A 20890-nucleotide genomic window follows, 5' to 3' on the forward strand; every position below is an offset into this window, starting at 1 on the left:
AAAAAGAGCTAAATAAGTTCATGGAGGATAGGTCCATCAATGGCTATTAGCCAGGATGAGCAGGGATGGTGTCCCTAGGCTCTGTTTGACAGAAGCTGGGAATGAGCGACAGGGGATGGATCACTTGATGATTACCTGTTCTGTTCATTCCCTCTGGGGCACTTGGCATTGGCCGCTGTCAGAAGACAGGATACTCGGCTAGATGGACCTTTGACAACTCAGTATGGCTGTTTTTATGTTCTAAAGAAAGCTTATTGCTGGCCCCAAAGCTGGTATATTTTCATTTGTATTCGAAGATTTAAGTTGCAAACAACACAATGTACCAGAACTTTAATGACTCCTTCATCTCTCTATCCTAGACCCCTCAGATGGACTCTTGCTTTCCTTCTCTTCCTGCATCTGATCTTCCTCCCAAGACAAGCATCCCAGCCCAGCAGTGATCAGTTCTGTGTTGCTGCCCTAGTGCATTACCTGTCACACATTGCTAGCTCTCGGCCCCCTCTGACAGAGACACTGTGATTCAAAGGCTCTACTGATGCTGTCCAACCTGCTTGTGGTATTTCTAGAGTGTATAGTATCTAAGTGCTTTACTTAAATCTTTAAATCTTAATCTTCATAGAATCATAAAAATGTAGGCCTGAAAGGGACATGAAGAAGTCAGCAAGTCCAGCCCACTGTGCTGAGGCAGGACCAAGTAAACCTAGACCATTCCTGATAGATGTTTGTTTAATCTGTTTTTTAAAAACCTCCAATCATGGGGATTCTACAACCTCCCTTGGAAGCCTATTCCAGAACTTAACTACCCTGAGAGTTAGAAAGTTTTTCCTCATATCAAATCTAAATCTCCCTTACTGCAGATTGATCCCATTACTTCTTGTTCTACCTTCAGTGGACATGAAGAACATGATCACAGTCCTTTTTAGAACAGCCCTTAACATATTTGAAGACTGTTATCAGGTACTCCCTCTGTCTTCTTTTGTCAAGAGTGAACATGACCAGGTTTTTTAAACTCATAGGTCAGGTTGTCTAACCCTTTTATCATTTTTGTTGCTCACCTCTGGATTCTCTCTAATTTGTCCACATCTTTCCTGAAGTGCGATACCTAGAACTGGACGCAGTACTCCAGCTCAGGCCTCACCAGTGACGGGTAGAGTGGACAGTTACCTCCCATGTCTTACATACAACACTTCTGTTAATACACCCCAGATGGATATTAGCCTTTTTTGCAAATGCATCACATTGTTGACCTGTATTCAATTTGCATCCGATGAAGTGAGCTATAGCTCACGAAAGCTTATGCTCAAATAAATTGGTTAGTCTCTAAGGTGCCACAAGTATTCCTTTTCTTTTTCCGTATTCAATTTGTGATCCACTAAAACACACAGATCCTTCTCAGCAGTACTGCCTCCTGGCCACTTATTTCCCATTTTGTAGTTGTGCATTTGATTTTTCCTTCCTAAGTGTAGTACTTTTCGCTTGTCTTTATTGAATTTCATTTTGTTGATTTCAGACCAAGCCTCCCAACTTGGTGACATCTTCAGATTTTATAAGCATACTCACCATTAGCGACTTGGATAACAGAGTGAACATATTGAATAGTATCGGACCCAGGACTGAGCCCTGTGGGATCACACTAGATCTGTGTTCCCTTGCAGTCACCCTAAATAATACTAGAAATGGATTGGGGGGAGAAAAACCTCTGAATCCAAACATGGATGGGCCCACTGGGCTTGTAGTTTCAGCCCAGCTATAAGTAATGTCTTTTAGTTTGGTTGCAATTGTGGTTAAAACTATTATTTCCAGCAGGTCAGGCTAAGGTATGCGAGTTTCCGGTATATGAATTCTTTTGACTATTCTTTATTATTTAAGTCAGCAAAGAATCCTTAGTTGTGTACACTACACTGAAGAAGATGCATTGTTTACCCCAGGGTATCCACAGGCTCAATGTAAAGGCAAGACAAACCAGGTATGAAATCCACTGGGACACCCAGAGGAAAGTTGTATTTTAAAGCCTAAGTTTTCATTGTGTATTACTGGGGAGAAGGATGGATTTCAGCTGAGTGTGAGCTGTGTGGAAGAAGTGAGTTTTATTGGTTTTCTAGACCTCTATTTTTAAAATTTCGAGATCATACTTTTATGGCAGTCCAGTGGCTCATTTCCAAGAATTTGGCAAAAGGGCCTGGGGGATGAGGTGCAACACCTTGGATAGTGAATCCCAGACAAAGTGCTGGAGGCAGGAGAGAAGTGATGACAGCTCCCTGCCATTTGATTAGTAGTATTGGCTTGCCTTCAGAAGAGGTCACTTTCCAGTCCTTATGCCCAATGGAAGAGATCCACTATCACTGCCAACAAAAGAGAAATGAGTAGGAAAGTGGGAGCGAGGGGGGAGTTTCCATTTAGTCACAGAGTTCCTCAGAACACCATACAGGTCAGCTGGATTCCTCCCTGAACTGGATAAGGGCTAATATGTCCATACAAAAAAATGCTTCATTTGTAAGAGCTTGATTTGGATGTGTTGGTATGGTTCATGGTTTTGACATTTTCCTAGATGTGAGCTAACATAAGCAAATACTCTCTTTGATCTTTTGCATGCAGCTTTGTGACATTATACATGCAGCTCCATGCTTTCTTTTACAGATGTCAGATTCAGTCGCCACATGGGATCTCCTAGAGAAGCTATTTTATGTATTTTTAAAGGAAAATTACCTATTTATTTTGATGGAGTTAATGTGGAGATGTTGACCTTTATAATCAAAGCTGTTACGCTGCAAACGTTCCAAATATGTTGCGTGCTTTGCTAACGCCACTGACATTATGTGTGTGATTAATAGTGTTTATAAAGCACGTAAAAGAGTTTTGGAAGGATAGGTTATAAGAACATTAGTATGAATTTTGTTTGGCGATTAACATGATAAATACGCAGTTGTGCTTGTTTGTTCTGAGCAAGGTTATTTATGATGGTAGAAAAATCAGAAACAAATGAAATGAGGCATTTGATTTTCCTCATCAGCCAAAAAAAATGCTAAACCCGTTGGGTTGTTATTGATCCAAGATGCACGTGCGTGCTGGCCATTTTTAAAGGATGGCTGATCTTGTTAATGTCGAGGACGCCAGTTTTACAACAATATTGGGCCTGATCCTGCTGCCGTTGAAGTCCATGGGAGTTCCACTATTGACTTCAGTAGGAACATCATGGGACGGTGACTGTAAATAACCTTGAGGAAAGTTCAGCATTCAGCTTTTTGAAACAAGCAGTATCTGTAAATGTCTGGACAGCAAGTAGAAAATGTGTAGGGCCCCCCCATCTCCATTACTGTTACCACTAGGCAATGTCCAGGACACAGGAAGCAGAGCCAGGCACAGGTATGTGAGGTAAACAACCTACGGTTTAGATCCAAAGCCTGTTGAAGTACATTCAAGCCCTACGAATTCATTTTCTTTCCCTCGGATTTAACTTAAGGGCCTCTACACTGAGGTATTAGGATAGCATTGTTACTCTAGTTTTGGACTGTCCCCTAAAGGCATAGCTTGGAAATACGCTGTACGTTCACTTAGTAACTAGCCACAGGACTTGTCGGTTGTTTTCATCCCTTCTTTTTTAGCTGCCCTAGTAAGGAAGCCTCCATTTGGTGGTGGTTGTTTTTTAATTGTTCTCCTAAAATATAATGGTCCATTTGCTCACAGAGCTAGATTTGAAGGATTTTCTCAGGACCTCTAACCTAGTTCTTCCTATGAGTGGTGGGAGGGGACATGAGCTACAGTGATTTATTAGGTTCTCGTCTCCCTTAGGGGGTAGGTTCAGTGAATGGGCTTGGGGGTGGGGGAATGTTCCTTATTTTAGGAAGAGACATGGAAGAAGGAAACAAAATGGTTGGTCATTGGGACTTGAGTGACATGAAAGTAAGGACAAGAAACTTGAACTTAATCAGGAGCAAAACAGGGATCCAGTGAGGGAGACAAAGAGGCAGCTATATGGTCAAAACAAGAGGTGAGAGAAACAATTCTGGTGATGGCATGTTGGATGGACTGAAGGGGTAACATGGGTATCAAAGAAGAGGTGATTGCAGTAATCAATGTATGAGTCAATGAGGACATAGATTAGATAGGATGTTATTTAGCTGTCGGAAAGGGGAGGAGGAGACTTTTTAAACTATGGTGGAGGAAGAAATGACAGGATCTGGATATAGCCTGGATCTGGGAGAGAGAGAGAGAGAGAAATCAAACTTAGATTATAAGCTATGCCTGCCCACACAACACAGAGCAAGATTTTGCCATTATAAGTTTTAGCACAAGTAACTTAAAGTCTGCTTAAACACAAACTGAAACAATCTTTTTTTCATGATACTTGAATTGTTGATTTTGGGCCAGATCTTCAGCTGGTATAAATAGCCTAGAGCATTTAGAAGTGATCAAAACTGAGCCTTGCTTCCAATTTCTTCAGGCTTTTTCTCCTTGGCATCTGACCAGAAAAATACCCTGGAATTGTCTCATTTGCTGATTTTTGTGTTAACTTATGTGAGGGTGGCAGGTGACAAAAGAACCCAAATCACTTGTAGTTTGGAACATACAGACAATGTTGCAGATGCTTCATGGAGTTGTGACTGGTCTGCCAGTGGCCTTTAGCATTCTGTAATCTCAGAATCAGCAGAATGTGGCTTGGTGAGCACAGCATGCTTCAGTGCAAGTCTAATATTGCAGAAGAGCTAGTGTCTTCAAAGGGCATTTTTGACAACCGGGACTCATGCAAGTGCCCTTATAGTCTATAAAAAAAGTATAGGCCCCGATTCATCTCACTTACAACGGGATTTACACTTGTGTGTCATTACTCCTGATTTAAATTGGTGTATTTGAGATCAGAATCAAGCCCTCCCATACTGACTAGGCCCAGTCCTGCAAACCAATCTGTACGGGTGGTCCTTTGTGCCTGTGAAGAGCCCCATTGAAGTCAATGCCTGGGTCCACCCAGTTTTCTTTGCAGGATTAGAGTCTAAACTGGGCTAATGCAACTCCTGTAAACCATAAATTTTCAGTTCCAGGGTTGCTAATCAATTTTCTAGGATTAGTTTCTAGAATACTTGGGTCTTGTCTCCATGGGGAAATTGCCATAGCTAGAGCAGAATAATCATTCTGTTCTCTTTATGCTGGTATAACTTCCCCATGTGGATGCTCTCTTCTGAAATAGGTGACTTTATTCTGAAATAATTACTCCACTTGGAATTGTCATTTTGGAAGCACAATATTTATTCCAGAATAAATTCATTTTTATTCCAGAATAGTGTGTCCACATGGAGGAGTTATACCAGCATTGCTAAAGTGGAATAGTTACTCTGTTCTAGCTATGCCAGTTAGATTCCTCATGGAGACAAGCCCATCGTAGCCAACACTACACCTTTCCAGGCACTGTTAGTAGGATCTGATGAATTTTTATTCATAGGGTATAAGTCTCATTTACATTAAACCCTTCACACCACTCTGGCAATACAAAAGGGCTTTAAAAATAGGCATAAATTCAATGTATGGCCAATGTAAGGCCCCATTATACTGTCAGAGCATTGTAAAGGAGCGATGTTATGGATGAGAATCAGGCCCTGAGTGTTCATCTTGAGTCTCTCTCACTGCCACATACATGAGGGAGGGAAAACCCACAACATTCTATCCTCCAGTTTTTCACTGAGCCAGAACTTGCAAGCGATACTCGGTACTTTGGTCGTTAGTTCTGAGTTAGCTGCCATGCTGATTTAAGAAGGCTCAGGGGAAAAACAAAAGCATCTATAAAGGCATTCTAATTTTTAACATAAGCTTGGGCTTTGATTGTAAAATGTATCTCATTTGGTCATCTTGTTTTTTAAACTCAGTACCATTCCCTAAATTCATCACTAGCTGCAGCTGCTCAACATTTGGCACCTGTAGATTTACCCCTGAGAGGCTGCAGACTGCACCAGAGGATTTTATAGGCATCCAGGCTAATGGCTAAACTTTCAAGATTTGTTTTTCAAATAAATGCACTTTTTTTTTCCATATTCTCGTTCCAGTGAGCCAAAGAGGTAGAATGGTTAAAGGTTCCTTATGTGAAACCTACCACAAGGCCCTTTAATTTAGGTATCTAAAGAGAAACAGATTGAACTCCCTTGATGAAAAATTCTTTTTTAAAGAAGAAACATTTAATGGGTGTCTCATTCTGGCTTTAAATTCTTGGGCTGTTTTCAAGCACAGGATTTCAGTTGCTCCTAATGAAGAAGAAATTCGGTTTGTTATTTTTCTTATAGTACATGCTGCACTTTGAAGAGTGGAAATTGTTTTTGCCTTTGTGTAATGTTTGATATTTGAAGGCATTTAGGGTGCGTACCTTTATAAACCTTCTCTTTCTCCTGGGTGGTCTGGATCCTATAAGGTCCCCATCTCTCTCACACAAGTATACTGTTTACATCTGTAGTAAATGGAAGAGAAGTGCTAAATATTGTTGGTTTATCAAGAGCCATTAGAGACTAGATGGTACAAATGGTTTTGAAACTCAAATTCTTACAGACTTTAGGGGTGTTTGGCATCTGAACTTGGGTCCAAATTTTGCAAATATCCCTTCTCTCTATAATGGGCTGAACCAAAACCCTCCAATTTGAACACTCCCAACTTTTGGAGGTGTTCAAAATCCAGATCTGGATCCAAACTGTGTGGGTAGGACTCAAATCTAATAGAAATGTGAATCTAAGAGCCACGTTCTTGCCTGTGAACTGAAGAGGAGGAGCAAGTGTGAAGAAATGACAGAGTTACTACAGAGTCTACAGACGTGAACTGGGGCAGCTAAGACCAAAAAGTTCAAACTAAAGTTAGAGACAACAATGGGACCTGTAGGTGTTCAGCATCTTAGAAAATCAGGCCATTTATTTAGTGGCATCTTCAAAAGCACTTTAGTGACCTAGGAGCACAATCCCACTGAAAATCAATAGTCCTGTAAATATAGAGGTAGGTGCCTAACAGTAGGCACTGAAGTTCGAACATTTTTTCCTAAGGGAATTTTCCTCCTTGAAAATAACCCTCTAGAAGCTGTATATTGTAATGAAAAAGCCTTCTATTTTTGTTAAACAAATACCTTGTATGGCATACTTGGGGACGGTGTGTATATAATAAATATGTACCTGTGTGTGCATGTATTTATTGAAATTGTATCCATTTGGCTTATACATTGTACCCCTTTTCTCTTACCCTCCCTCTGTTTTGTCTTTTTAGAGGGTGAGGCCTTTGGAGCAGTAACTGTCTTTTGTGTTTGTACCATGCTGAGCACCACCAGAAACTACTAATCAATAAACTATTATAATTTCAAGTTTTTATCTATTTTCCCTCCATTGTACTCCTGCTATCCAAGAGATGCAGCAAACAACCAGCAGATTTATGCTTTGTGAAATCACCCACCATCAGCAGTAAATGTCTTTCAAATATAGTGCATGTGTCCAGCCTGCAAGACAAATTTTAATAACCACAGCCTAAAGGAACAGATTCACTTGGCAAGGTCATTTAGTAGTTTCTCATTTTCAACAAAGCATTCAAATATGGTCTAAATTCCTGCTGCCGCATATATCCCCAATATAAACATACTAATGCATCAGCTGTGGGAAATCTGAGCATGTGTGTGTGTCAATTAGGACCATACCTCATCAGGTTAATCATGTGAATGAATTATCTAATGTATGTAGCAGTTTTTTCCTATTCACACACTAATATCCTAATTTCCACACAATATCCACACAAGATATCCTAATTTCTGTCAATGTATTTGGCTATTTGTAAGTATTTTCTAAAGCGTTTGGACAAACAATTTTCAGACTAAGGCTTGGGCACAAATTGTTCATTTCCACAATTTTCTGTTTCCTATTTGCAGCATGAGGTTAGTCAACTAAGTCACATGGTATTGTTTCCACTCCCTAATTGGACAACTGAAATATTTAAAAGTGGAGAATAATAAACAATGAATAGTGAATATGCATCTTCACACCTAAATTCTATTGATCACTTGAAAGTATCAATATAAAGAGCAGCCACAAACAAAATCTTGTTCACAGGAAAGATAACAAATAAGAAGGGAAACAAATGTAGCTATCCAGAACCCCCACCTATGCAGGGCTGATGTCTTTTAAATATTTACCCAGTTTTAATTATTACCAACGTTTGCATTATAAATATAGTACATTTTATATCTTCCACCAATAGTGCGAATCTGGTATACATCCTGCTGCATATCATTTTGGAAACAAATAGCTGTCATATGGTAATATTGACTTTGTCTGTCTTGACACAGCTGCATTGAACAAAATCTTGAGTAACTTAAATATTTATTACTTTAAAGTACTGATTTTGCCAAGGAAATACTACTGTGTGTACTGTTGGGATTTGTTGAAGTAAATTGTAATTGCACTGTAATGAAGAATCTTTATCTCCTGTGTTATTTACTGCCTTTCCCTATTACAGTTCCCACAGCAATTTCATATTTCACCGACAGATATAGCCTTTACTTCAGCGCATAGTGGTTATGAAATATTGTCGTATTTTCTGTTTATCTCCTTCCTTGAGTTTGAGCCCACCTGCAAACAGAGCTGCCTTGTCTTTTCTTGGTGTTCCAAGATCATTAGATGATTTCATTATGTAATATGAATTCATCATGAACCATTGCAACTGAAGGGAGAATGGGGAGGGGGAAACTATTATTAAGCAATATATTATTAAATGTGCCATGAGGATTTCCAAGATCTCTTCAAAAAAGATCCCTACTGAATAGTGCTTCCCTCCAAAGATCTGCAACACCTGTTGCTTTTTCTGGGAGGGTGACCAAACTGCAAACCCTTGTTGGAATTCTCCCTGGAAAATATTTGTCATTGTTTCGGGGTCTGCCTTATGAGATTCCTTTGAGGAGAAGAGTTGATTCTGTCTGTTTGAGATTCAAATGAAAACTCTAACTATATTTTGCACTTACACAGAATCTTGCGTCTGAAGAAATATAAACAGGCTTGACAGCTATTTGGCACTTTAGTTCATACATATTAATTAGCTTAAATTTGAAATTAATATGAAGTGATATTTATTATAGCAATCCATGTAAGTTGTAGTGAAATTATGTTTATTGTAGAGATACATCTAAGCAATAAAATTTGCATCTGGACTTTGAAATACCACCTCCCCCTCCCCCCAACACACACCAAGTTACTGGATGTTCAGATTTGGTGCTTTGGTGAGGACCATCTAGAGCTTCAGAGAAAAGCAGAATGACAGTCCCAAACTGTCTCAGCCCATTATATTGTTATATATATTGGAAGTTAGGTTACAGTGAATTTGTCCTTTGAAAAGTATGAAGATTCTACTGTATCATGAATCCATTTGCTTGCACACTCAGGTCTGAGTTGTGTATGAGATATTTCTCTTATCTAATTTCTGTCTTAAATATCCATCACCACCTATAAGCAAAACCTACATTAATTAATCAGTCATTGGCAAATCAAGGCCAATATCGACTCAGGGCCCTTTTCTGCAATATTTGTCTTTTTAGGGTTTTTTCCCTTATCAGCTTTTTAGAAATCCTGCCAGCCTCAGACAGGAATACTTCAAGTGTCTTGCAGCAAACTAGACACATTGTGTCTTCCTCTCTGTTTAGCACATTTTTGGCACTCTTGCAATCTAAATAAATAGTAGTAATAATCCCCTTGAAAGTAAATGTAGGTTAGGTCCATGTGTGTAAGATTAGATAATGAGATGTACTGTCCCCCCCACTGAATTAATTGGAAAATGTTCCATAACAAGTATATGAAGTCATCATTAGCTCTACCCCAATGTCAGCAGTGAATATTACTGCTTTTGGGGTTCTCTGTGTCCTACTAGGATAAATAGTTCAACCTTTTTGACGGTTGGTTAATTTACTGATATTGTAATGGACTTTGCTTCATGTCTTCTCATCCACTATTCATCCCAGTCCCAGGTCCAGAGGGGAGCCCAGCTGAAAGTAGCCTTAACCCCTCTTCTGATGCTGGGGTACTCACAAGCTCATGACTGCTACAGGAGGCTGCAGATTTCAGTGAGGGAGGAAAAAGCTGGTTTGTGTTATGCTGAAGGAGAAGTGGAGTGCAATGGGTTTGAGAAGAGGCAATTGACGAAGACAGACCTAATAGGATGTGAATGAGAGGTCCTCTGGGAATGATTCTTGTGATCCCCTGGAAAGCTTTTTTCACCCCTCATGCAGCTAGAGTGTTTCATCTTCTGAGCTCACCGGGTGCTGCTGTGGGATCCCAGCCAACTAGGTCAACTTGGGAGAAGTACAAAGGACTTTAGGGGCCTGATTCTCCGTTCACACCTGTGTAAATGAGGATCAACCCCACTGCAGTCAATGGGTGAAAAATAGGCATAAATGCGAGAAAGATCATGCCCCAGGTACTAGAACTGATTATAAATGCCTTTCTCCTAAGGAATTTATGAAGTTCATCCAGTCTTCTGAGTGAGAGTTCTGATGTCTAAGGGAGTTCCTGCATGAGGAATGAAGGTAGAAGTCTTCTCACAATTACAGAAGAGGGGATGTAAGATTTATCTGTGTCGGTTCTGGTGGCTCTTGCATGCCTCTTTACAAGTGTGTGCCTAAAGATGGCACACCATTTTGTGCTAACAATTAAAGTTTGCATTCTTTTTTAGCCAGTAGTGATGAATTTTTACAGAGAGAGATCTGAGCCACAATCTGTCCTTTGAATCCCACCCCAAGATTTGGGGTGTTTTGAAATTCAAATTTGGGTCTGATTTTTGCAGATGGACTTCATCTTTATGGGTCCCACTATTGGCACAAAACAAAATGCTGGATCTGAGTTACCCCCAAGCTTTTTTTGCAGGGGGGGGAGGGGGGCGGAGGGGCTGCAAATCTGGATCTGAATTTTGAGGCAGTAGCCCTTCACTAAACTTCTTTCATGTCTGTTATTTCACATGTACTTGGAATAACTCCTAGAATATACTTTCTACCTGTGTCAGTTCCTTCATATTTATTTGCAGGTGGTTTCATTTTTTCTCTCTCTTTTTATTCACTCTTTCTTTCAGAAATTACATACTAAGCAATTAATACCCCAGAGCCTTACAGAAAGTGGTAATCAGTGTCTGAGTTCTCAGGATCATTGTAATGAGTTACTTTGAGAGTCCAAATGTGGCAGGTGAAGGATACACCAAGACTTGCAAAAAGATATATTTGTCTCATGGGAAGACCTGATGACTCATAAGACACTGAGTTAATGTCAGGGTGTAAACTATTAATCTGCACCTGCAGTATTGGTAGAGTAGTCAGAATCTGCAACTTGGTAGGCCAGAGATGTCCCATAGGGGAGGCTCTATTAACGGGGATTCTCTATATCCTAGTAAAGAGGAGAGGAGAGAATTGAGTGCAGGTGGGAACTGAAGAGAAACAGTCAAATAAAACCAGTCCCATTCAATTACATCACATAAAGGCAGACATCTAAAAAGTGACAAATGTTATAAGTGCTTGTACACAAAGGCTAGAAGTCTAAAGACTAAAATGGGTGAACTTGAGTGCCTGGTATTAAATGAGGGTATTGATATAACGTATCACAGAAACTTGGTGAAACAATGATAATCAATGGTGCCTGGTCATACCAGAGTACAAAATATATAGGAATGACAGAGTAGGTCGTGCTGGTGAGAGAGTGGCACTAAATATGTGAAAGAAAGCATAGAATCAAATATAGTAAAAATCATAAATGAATCAAAGTGTATCACGGAATCACTTTGGATAGAAATTCTATGCTTGAATAATAAGAGTACAGCAGTAGGAAGATACGACCAACCACCTGACCAGGATGGCGGTGATGATTGTGAAATGCTCTGGGAGATTAGAGAGGCTACAAAAATAGAAACTTCAATAATAATGGGGGATTTCACCTATCCCTGTATTGACTATGTACATTTCATGATAGGATGCTGAGATAAAGTTTCTAGACACCATTAAAGACTGCTTCTTGGAGCAGCTAGTCCTGGAACCCACAAGAGTAGAAACAATTCTTGATTTAGCCCTAAGTGGAGGACAAGATCTAGTTCAAGAGGTGAATATAGCTGAACCACTTGGTAGCAGCAACCATAATGTAATTAAATGTAATGTCCTTGTGGGAAGGAAAATAGCAAAGAAGCCCACCACAGTAGCATTTAACTTCATAAAGGGGAACTACACAAAAATGAGGAAATTAAAAGGTACAGTCACAAAAGTGAAATGCCTGCAAGCTGCACAGAAACTTTTTAATAACACCAAACTAGAGGCTCAAATTAAATGTATACCCCAAATTAAAAAACATAGTAAGAGAACCAAAAACTGTCACCATGGCTATACAGCAGAGTAAAAGAAGCAGTTAGAGGCAAAAAGGCATCCTTTAAAAACTGGAAGTCAAATTCTAGTAAGGAAACTGGAAAGGAGCATAAACTTTGGCAAGTCAAGAGTAAACGTATAATTAGGCAAACCAAAAAAGAATTTGAAGAGCAACTAGCAAAAGACGTAAAAACTTACTGCACATTTTGTTAAGTACATCAGAAACAGGAAGTCTGCCAAACAATCAGTGGGGCCATTGCCCAGTCAAGGTGTCAACTCTAAGACAAGGCCATTGCAGAGAAGCTAAATTAATTCTTTGTATTGGTCTTCACTGAAGAAGAGGTGAGGGATTCTGAGCCATTCTGTTTAGGTGCCAAATCTGAGGAACTGTCCCAGATTAAGGTGTCAATAGAGAAGATTTAGGAACAAACTGATAAATTAAACTTAATAAATCACCAGGACAAAATGATATTCAGCCAAGAGTTCTGAAGGAACTCAAATATGAAATTGCAGAACCACTAATAGCGGTATGTAACCTATCATTTATATCAGCCTCTGTACCAGATGCCTGAAGGATAGCTAATGTAATGCCAATCTTTTAAAAAAGACTCCCGAGGCAATCCTGGCAATTACAGGCCAGTAAGCCTAACTTCAGTACCAGACAAATTGGTTGAAACTATAGAAAAGAACAGAATAATCAGACACATAGATGAATATGTTTTGTTGGAGAAAACTTAAAACAGTTTTGTAAAGGGAAATCATGTCTTTCAATCTATTAAAATTCTTTGAGGGGGGTCAACAAACATGTGGACAAGGGTGATCCAGTGAATATAGAATTCTTGGGCTTTTGATGGTCCATCATCAAAGGCTCTTAAGCAAAGTAAGCAGTCAGGGAATAAGAGGAAAGGTCCTCTCATGGATCAGTAACTAGTTAAAAAACAGGAAACAAAGGATAAAAATAAATGGTCAGTTTTCAGAACAAAGAGAGGTAAATAGAGGTGTTCCCCACAGACCTGTATGGGGACCAGTGCTGTTGAAACATATTCATAACTGATCTGGAAAAGGGGGTAAACAATGAAGTGACAAAATTTGCAGATACAAAATTATTCAAGATAGTTAAGTCCAAAGCAGACGGCAAAGAGTTACAAAACTGGATGACTGAGCAACAAAATGGCAGATGAAATTCAATGCTGATAAATGCAAAGTAATGAATATTGGAAAACATCACCCCAACTATACATACAAAATGATGGGGTCTAAATTAGCTGTTACCACTCAAGAAAGAGAGCTTGGAGTCTTTGTGGATAGTTCTCTGAAAACATCTGCTCAATGTGCTGCGGCAGTCAAAAAGATAAGAGAATGTTAGGAACCATTAAGAAAGGGATAGATAATAAGACAGATAATAGTATAATGCCATTGTATAAATCCATGGTATGTCCACATCTTGAATACCGCATACAGTTCTGGCAACCCCATCTCAATAAAGATATATTAGAATAGAAAAAGGTACAGAGAAGGTGGAACAATTTCCATTTTAGGAGAGATTAAAAAGTTTGAGACTGTTCATCTTGGAAAAGAGATGACTAAAGGGGGATATGATAGCAGTCTATAAAATCATGACTGGTGTGGAGAAAGTGACTAAGGAAGTGTTGTTTACCTCTTCCCATAACTTAAGAACCAGTGGTTGGGGATTGGTCCTGCTTTGAGCAGGGGGTTGGACTAGATGACCTCCTGAGGTCCCTTCCAACCCTGATATTCTATGATTCTCTGATACCCAATGAAATTAATAGGCAGCAGGTTTTTAACAAACTTAAGGAAGTACTTAGTCACACAGTGCACAGTCCACCTGTGAAACTTGTTGCCAGGGGATGCTGTGAAGGCCAGAAGTATAACTGGGTTAAAAAAAGAATTAGATACGTTCATGGAGGATAGGTCCATCGCTGGCTATTAGCCAAGATGGTCAGGAATGCAACCCCCTGGATTCCTGGGTGTCCTAGGCCTCTAACTGCCAGAAGCAGGGAGGGGACAACGGGATAGATCACTTCCTAATTTCCCTGTTCTGTGAATTCCTTCTGAAGTATCTGGCATTGGTCACTGTCAGAAGACAGGATACTGGGCTAGATGGACCATTGGTCTGACCCAGTATGGCCATTCTTATGTTAAATTGGACAATATTAAAATAGTTTGTTGTGTGAATTTAATATCAAGTTGACAACACTAACCCATCCAAACTGGTTTGGCAGGGCAAATACTGCTCTATCAAGATACCTCCACCGGGATCCCTCTTGGAAAGAGGAAAATTCAGTCTCTGTGACTTACTCATTTATCTCTCTGCTCACGCTGTCAGTTAGTGACTACTGTGGTGATGGTTTTGTGACACAGAGGACGCTTGCCCATTAGCAATTGGATTGCATCCACCAAGATAATTTCATGCAGGCTATCAGGTAGCCATCAGATAGTAACTGACATTCAGTCATAACTAATATGGCCTGGACATTAATGAAAACCTAGTGCTGAAAGGTTCTGCATCTCATTACCATTCCCCTGAGTGAGCTAATCCCTGTGGGGCAGGGATTGTGTCACTACTTCCTTTTGATATCAATAATTATTTGATGTCAATAATGTAAGAGTTCCATGGGTAGATCAAAGATGTATGGTATTATTGGTGGTAACAACAGCGCTTTCACTTGCTTTTATACGACTGTGACAGGAAAATAATGGGAGGCTGGTGATATCGTGAGTTAATGCTCAAGTATCTCAGTTCTGGTGAGTTGGGGCCAAATATTGTATAGGACACAAATGAAATGAGTTTATTGGTCTTAAGTGACTCTTAGAGCCTGTCTACACTAAGCTAAACCCTGTGGCTTGGAAAGCCTTGTGCTTGCAACTACTGTACAATGCCTTGTGTCCACATGTGGAGTATGAGCTGTCCCAGACATTTTACTGGCATTGTTCGAAGCATCCGCAAAGAGACCTTCAGCTCAGATTGAACCAGTGCAGACTACAGTGGATTCTCCCAGCATAAACAGTAAACCACAAGTCCTGCATCCATCCCCTCTCTACAGTTCTTCATATTAGGCAATTATCCAAAAGCCCCTGCTCTCAAGAGCAGCGCTGGGTGCTTGGGTTGGTGTTTCAGGGCTCCAAATTACTGTTACGCCTCCTGTTATAAAAATTCTTATGTACAGACTAGCCAAAATTGTTCTGCAAAAATCAGTACTAATGTATAGATACATAAGCCATTGGAGGTACAAGCAGTGCACCAAACCATTTCATGCAGTTGGTCCCCGTGACTTCATTTTACTGGAGAGGCAATGTGGTCAAGCAGACAGGACACTGGACTGAGGCTCGGGACAACTGGACTCTATTCCTGCCTCTGCCAGCGACTTGCTGTGTGATCCTTGACATATTACTTTACTTCTCTGTGCTTCTGTTTCCCCTCTGCCTCTGGTTGTCTTAGGCTATACAGTCTTCAGTGTCGAGACTCTATGCTTACACAGTGCCTAGCTCAACAGGGCCCCAAATTCAGTTTGGCTCTGTAAGTACTACAATAATAATTGTAATAATTGTACTGTACTGTAACTGTACTGTAGTAATAATAATAATTCATCAAGAAACACCATTGTGTACAAGCTTTCAGCAGCAAGTGTATTTTGTAACTTCTCTTGGCTTAGTTATAATTCTGATCATTCAGCCATTCCTCTCTGTTATCTCCACGTAAAAGCCCTTGGTTGCAGAACAGAATTTGCCCTATTGTCTCTATGCCCGAGAAAAGCTAGAGCAACAGGAGGAAAGAAGGAAGTAATCTTCCAAGCAGCTTATCTTCAAGACAAAAGCAGGAACAGTTTGGACCAGCCCAGGCACTCAAACTAGCATTCTGGGGTTTTGAGTACTGTATAGACTTCAGACAATCATGTGAAAGAAGCATTTTTTCTTGCAGAGGTCTTGGGGGCGGGTAAATAAATCAGACTTGTGCCCTTGCCAATCAAAATGCTTTGCAGACAAAAGTGAAGGCTCTTCTGTAGGCTATGACTACACTACACTCGAGTCAGCATGAGTATAAATAGCAGCGTAGCCGAGGTAGCAAGGGTAGCAGCAGTGGCGGGACAGCTGAGCCATGCTGAGTACATATCCCCCAGTTGGGTTTGCACTTGGCACGTGCACTGCAGCTACACTGCTAGTTGTCATCACACTAGCTCGATCAGTGCTAGCCCGAGTATGTGGACATGAACAGGGACTCGCATCCCTCATTCGTAGAGTAGAAATAGCCTTAGTTTGATTTCATCCACTGGATGAAGAAATTGCCTATCCCAGGCTGCAGATAATTAAATATACATTTGGACTAAGACAAAAAAAAACCAGTAAATGTCTGAGGAGTCCTTGTGGCACCTTAGAGACTAACGAATTTATTTGAGCATAAGCTTTTGTGGGCTATAACCCACTTCATCAGATGCATGCAGTAGAAAATACAGTAGGAAGATATATATATATAGATATATATAGATATATATATACATACAGAGAACATGAAAAAATGGCTGTTGCCATACCAACTCTAATGAGACTAATCAATTAAGGTGGGCTATTATCAGCAGGAGAAAAAAAACTTTTGTAGTGATAATCAGGATGGCCCATTTCAAAAATGTCTGCTTATCTTTGCTGGGACTCAAAATATCACCCAACCCCCATTAAAAACAATATTCTCCAATAGCAAAAAATTAATTATTGGGCCTGTTGGTAACATGAGGAGTATAAAGGAAGCTGAGGTACCATAACCTAGTTGCAGTAAGTGCTGCCACCTTCCACGACTGAAAACTTTTGGCCTGCTACCAGAAGAAGGTTAAGTTATAATTGGTTTTTTAACACATGGTCCTTCTTTTGTATGGCTGGTGTAAAGCAGCAACTTCAGTTTCACCTCATAGAGCCAAATGGCTACATCAGGAGTAGCGGAATTTATTGCAATAATGCCTCCTTCAGATTTATAAATTGGGCAGTCGGTAGTGATGTGTTCGATGATCTGTTGTGGGAAACCACACTCGCACACCGGGGAGTCCTTGATTTTCCATTTGTGCATTAGATGTCCGCATCTACCATGGTTGGTTCGAATTCGGGTCAGAGTTGACCAAGATGACCGTGGAAGGTCAAACCCAGGAGACTTCTGCGTGAGATCTGGCACAAGGTGCTTATTTTTTAAGTCTTGTTTAGCCCAATCTGCTTTCCAAGCCTCCTCCTGATCATAGCCTGATTGCAGGAGGCTAAACAAATTTTCCCAAAAAGACTTGTGGGACGTAAGACGTTACGGGGGGCATTGTCAAGGTCTTGGTGGATAGGAAGACATCCGTTTTCCTGGATTCACTGGGCTTCACAGAATGTTGCAGCCGTTTGGAATATCAGCGCGGGAGCGATGTTAGACAGAACAGCCGCAGTGTTGGAATTGACGGAAAGGTTCCCGTGATGCACTGCATCACTGTATTCAGATGGGTCTCCACAAGCCACGTGTGGCTGCATCTGCTCCTATTGTCCTATTCAGATGGATGAGCTGGGTATAGTGTGTGCAACACCCACAAAAAGGATTAATCTGCTTGTGGAGGTAGATAGAATATCTGTTGCTGTAATCAGCAAATTCACAGACACACCTTCTCAATCACTTTTGCACAGAAGGTTTGTGCGGACACCAGAGGAAGTTTGTTTAAAAAAATTGATAAGATTCAGAGATTTTAAGGCTAGAAGGACCATTATGATCATCCAGTCTGACCTCCTGCATAACACAGGCCTTAGAGTTTACCCAGTGATTCCAGCATCTAGCCCAGCAAATTGTGGTTGAATTAGAGCATATCTTTTGAAAATACATCCAGTCTTCATCTGAAGACTCCAGAATGTGCCACAACCCCTGGTAGTCTGTGCCAATGGTTAATTGCCCTTGGTGTTAGAAATTTGCACTTTATTTCCAGTTTGAACTTTGCTGACTCCAGCTTCCACGAACTGAATTGTATGTTTTTGTCTGCTAGGTGAAAGAGTCCTCTAGTATCAGATCTCTTATTCCCATGGAGGTACTTACAGACTGTGATCAAGCCTCCCCTTAACCTTCTCTTCAAGATGCTAAATAAATCAAGCTCCTTCAATCTCTCATGCTGAGACAGGTTTTTCAGACCTCAAATCATCCTGGTGGCTGAACTCTCTTCATTTTTTCAACATCCTTTTTTAATGGGTTGACAAATGCTCTCAGTTGTCACAAGATCAGCGCTCACCCTCAGCTGGTGTATCTAGCAGGCCCGACCAGCCCACTGCGGCTTCTTGGGTTGTGGCAAGGGGTGTACCTTTGCTCTCATGGTAAGTTGGAGTAGGCAGAAGAGCAGGGGAATCACTACAGATGTAGAGAGTTCTCTGCTAAACAGGAGGAGGTGGGAGGCCTTCTAGTCACTGTAGGGTTTCACTCTGGTATCCCTGATGGCAGTAAGCAAAAGCAGGAGAGGTATGAAGGAGAGTGCTCCTGAATAGTCATGCTCTGGATGGGCCTAGTCATTAGACTTCAGTAAGTATTGAAGGAGTAGTGGTCAGAAGTCCAGAAGAGCTGCATGCTTGGTTGGCCCGATCTTTGGACCACAGGAGCAGCCAGCTATTGTATGGAGACGGAAATGGAGATACACAGGGAAAGTGGGTGGAGAGAGAGAGGCAAAGCTGCTGGGTAACCAGGGAAGGGAAGAAAGAGAGAAGCTTTTAGTATCAGGGAAGGGGGCTCAGATTGTGAAGGCCAGAGGGGTGGGAGTGGTTGTGGGGCGGGGGAGACCTGGAAGAGAGAAAATAAGGATCTGGAAATAGGAGAGGAAAACATTAAAAGGAAGGAAAGATTTTTTTTTTAAAAAAAGTAAGGTGGTGGGGAAATAAGGGAGAGATGAAAGGAGAAAAAATTTTGTCCTGCTCCCACAGTGAGGGGTTCCTGTCAGAGAACCCGCCACCATATTCACCCCAGATCAGGACTCTTGTCAGCAGCCTCTGAAGAGAGGCCAAGGACGGAATGAAGACGAAGAAAAAGGACCTATTCTCTCGCCCAGAGATGGCCAGGGCTGCATTGTATTGACCCACAGGGCAGCACTGAGGTATGCTAGGAAGGGAAGTACTCACTGGAAGGGTCCACACCACTCCTGTCCTGCATGTTAATAGAGGTTTTGAGTCACCATGACCCATTTTTTCCAAGTGAAAGGACATTAGCTTCAATACCCTAAGCACAGTCCAACTTAAATAATCACGTTTGATTGACAGAAAATCCCCTCACTTCCGTCCTAAACTATTGTGTCATGTTTCTGTATAGCGTTGAACAGATGCATGACAGAGGTAGCTGCACTTTAGTGGGGGGGGGGGGGAAGTGATCCTTGCATATTTATATAAATGTGTAATGTCTTTAAGAAGTGCTGTGGGAAGCTTCTGGGTAAAAGGTGCTGCGTAAATGTTAACTTATCATGAAAGCATGTTTCTTGTATGGGATGGCAATGAACTCCTCTGTGTATGTATGAAGGCTCTTATGCTCTTGCTCACTTTGACATTAAGCAAGATGGAATCTACTTTTAGTATGTCTAGAGACCTGTAAGTGTATTTGGCACTACTAACTCCTACCAAGCAACAAGCTCCCTGTTGCATGGTACTTAAGACAACTCTTTGCCTGTGTTTAGATCTATGCCTATGTTTCAACTCTATGTCTATGTCCTAAATGCTTTTCTGGGTTGTCTTGTAATTTGCTCATAACTGAATCAAGCTCTGGGAGTCCGTACTCTGTTTTTCCTCAGTCCTCAGGCGACTCCCTAGCGATTTAAAAAAAAATTGTCCCTTTATTATTTTAATATTTATGCCCTTTCCAGTAAGTTTTACTCTTCAGTCTAACCATGAGTTTATTTTACTTTTTTGTAATTTATTTTCCAATCCGCATTTCCGAGCTGTTTTTAATGTGAAGCAACAACACATTCTTCTTGGCAGGTTGTTTTAGGGAACATGTAAACGTAAGCGGGGCAGAAAAGGTTCTCGAAATGCGCTGCAAGATTTTGAAGAAATCCTGTACAGAAAAACAACAAAGGAAGGTAGCAGGAAACAAAGTATTAATTTCATGTTCCGCCATTAGCTTGCCACCTGTTAGCCCTGATCATTACCCAGAGCGCAGAGGGGAAAGGCTAATCTGTAGCACATTTATATCAACAAACTTGAACAAAAAGCTGCCTAATTATCCCGTTGAACCTGTGTCAGTTTTAAACTCAGCTCCTTTTCCCAGGTTGGCCGTTTGCCAAGCCCAGCAAGCTGGTGTCCATAAGCTGCATGCTAATGACAATGTCCTTTCATTCCAGGAGCAGTATAATTGCCAGAAGAAGTATACAGACTCATTATTTTTATGGTCATATTTCAGATGAAGAAGTCAAAGGTCAGTGCAGGGTTTACTTGGCAGTGTATTAGAATTCATTTATTTAGAAGTTAGACTGCATCTCTGTGATCACACAGTGTGGCACCCGAAATAGCTGTTGGTTTTTTCCAGTGCTGCCCAGGATTGTCATAGCAAAATTAATGAGGAAGGAAACAAAAATA

The sequence above is a fragment of the Caretta caretta genome, chromosome 3 (genome assembly GCF_965140235.1).
Source record: "Caretta caretta isolate rCarCar2 chromosome 3, rCarCar1.hap1, whole genome shotgun sequence".
NCBI lineage: Eukaryota > Metazoa > Chordata > Testudines > Cheloniidae > Caretta > Caretta caretta.